This window comes from Salvelinus namaycush, chromosome 26 (assembly GCF_016432855.1).
Source record: "Salvelinus namaycush isolate Seneca chromosome 26, SaNama_1.0, whole genome shotgun sequence".
Taxonomy (NCBI): domain Eukaryota; kingdom Metazoa; phylum Chordata; class Actinopteri; order Salmoniformes; family Salmonidae; genus Salvelinus; species Salvelinus namaycush.
In genome coordinates this window covers 23,854,400-23,857,086 of record NC_052332.1, presented here as the reverse complement: position 1 = coordinate 23,857,086, position 2,687 = coordinate 23,854,400, and positions in this window count along the sequence as shown.

Sequence of the window (2,687 nt, the reverse complement as noted above, 5' to 3'; positions counted from 1 at the left end):
CGTCACCACGATGGATGGCTTAACCAGGCCAGAAGTCCATGTGAGCACAGCAGTTTAAATATGACTGAAGACCTCCCCATCCATGTACAGAATCTGTCACTACACACACACACACACACACACACACACACACACACACACACACACACACACACACACACACACACACACACACACACACACACACACACACACACACACACACACACACACACACACACACACACACACACACACAAGGCCAGAGAGTCACTGACTTGAATGAGAGTAGTTTCACTATAATGAGCAATAGCTTTGAGCAGAAATTGAAATGTTTATTACTCCGCATTACACATTTTTCTCTCCACATTGTTGGGAAAGGCCTGTAAGTAAACATTTCACGGTTAGTCTACACCTGTAGTCTACACCCGTTGTTTATGAAAATTTGATTTTATTTAGTGACACATGCAAACACACACCCAGGACTACACATAAAACTCAATGAGTTAATTATTTTAAAGGGGAATAGTCATTATTTTAAATTGGAGACGTTGTTCCTGTTTAGAAGAGGGTCTAAATGGTTTGTATCGGAGGGACTGAGCCTGGTTGCCTTGGCAGTGGCCCAGGGGGAGTGACAGAGCATCAGAGGTGCTATCTGTCTGTGTTAGCCGGCTTCCTCACAGTACACCAGCCCCAGTATATCTCTATCTGGGCAGCAGCCTGCAGAGAGCCACCCTTCCTTCACACAGCGATTATCTCCTTGTGAACTGCGAGCATGGGCCTGGCTGTGTGTGTGTTTGTGTCTGAGCCACACTCTGCCTGTGATTTACAGCACCCCTCTGCATCCCCTCTCTCTACCTCCCTCCCTCTCTGCTTCTGTCTGCTGGTCAACTGCCAGGGTGAAGGCAGCTTCCACGGCCAGTCCACCATAAATCTGGACACTTCCTTCTACTGTCTCCCACTTTGAGGGGAAGCCTGGCCTGTTGCAAACACCATTAACCCTCTTCCTCTCTGTCCACAACCCCCTACCCAACCCTGCCCCACACACCCATCCTCCATGACAAGCTTCAGCAGGGAAAGGCAACAGAAACACCCTGTCCTCTTTCCTTTCCTCTCAGACCTTAGTCTCGTAACCCCGACCCTAGGCAACAGCAGTGACTAAGGTATGGTTTCATTGAAGGACTCGTATCAAATCAAATCAAATCAGATTTGTCACATGCGCCAAATACAACAGGTGTAGACCTTACAGTGAAATGCTTACTTACAAGCCCTTAACCAAAAATGAAGTAAAAAAAATATACCTACAAATAAATAAATAAATAAAAGTAACAAATAATTAAAGAGCAGCAGTAAAATAACAATAGCGAGGCTATATACAGGGGGTACCGGTACAGAGTCAATGTGCGGGGGCACCGGTTAATCAAGGTAATTGAGGTAATATGTACATGCAGGTAGAATTATTAAAGTGACTATGCATAGATGATAACAGAGAGTAGCAGCAGCGTAATTGGCAACTTCGATAAGAAAAATAAAATAAAAAATCCGGGGTGGATCCTCTTCAGACAGACAATTCTCCCAATAAATCACAAGGCAGACCTGCCAGTAACGTCACGATTCTAAACCAAAGTTTGCAGGCAAAACCTTGTCACTTGCGAAATGCATTAATTAAAAATAACCTCTGTGATCTCTATCTTTCTAGCCACTATTTAGTATTTTATTCAAGCGGATAAGGTAGTGACGTAGGCAGTGAGTAGCTCCTCTATTACGTACACATATTAAACCCAAACATTTAGAAAATGATGGGAGGCAACCTGGATGTCTCGAGAGACTACTCCCACCTCTGTCCAACCAATGGAAGGGAAAAGGGAAAGGACCCGGCAGCCTAGTTAGTTGAAATTCTGGGTGCAGTTAGACAGCAGGCGGAGTAAAGGTGCTGTGATCAGAAATGATGGTTTTATTTACCGTCATGTTGTAGGCCCACAGTTCAAAAGTGAGGAATATATTTACAAATTTACAGTCCAGAACTTCAAAAGGTTTGAAGTTGACAAAAACGATCTTAACACTGCGAGGGCAAAACACCCAAACACGGCAAAAATTGCAGATAGACACACAGCAAAGTAAGCAACGTCTAATAGCAAAGTAAGCAATGTAATGACATGATCTAAGCAGGAATGTAAAGAAGCACCTAACAGATAGGCCAGGCCTACCTGTCAGCTGTCATCTGAATGTAAATAAATAAGCAACTGTAATTAGGCTACACGCGACCATACGGGGACTGCATTAGCGTTATTTCTTTCTACCCATTTGCGTGTCTTCCTGAGTTCTTAGGACAAAATATTTTCATCTGCACTGTACCCGTTTTAGGGGCTATGGCAGTACCGGAAAAGGTCAAGTCTATAGGTCATTCAACTCAACACGACGGACAGAATATTTGAAGCAAATGCTGGGTTTTCGAAGCAACGTGGGAACAAATGGATGATGGTCACGAACCAAAGGTAGGCCAGTCCTCAGTACTGCCATATGCTTGGTGACACTGGAAACCTGTTTTTCTCAGTCCTAGTTAGATTGGACTCAACACAGCATCAGTTTGTTTATCGAATGGGTGCTTCAGTTTTTTACTGTTGGAATAAGATGTGAGGATACAAAGCGTCCCCATTTCAACCCAAGACTTGGTCTTTCTCTTAATTTTGAAAAAAGCAATGTAAGAT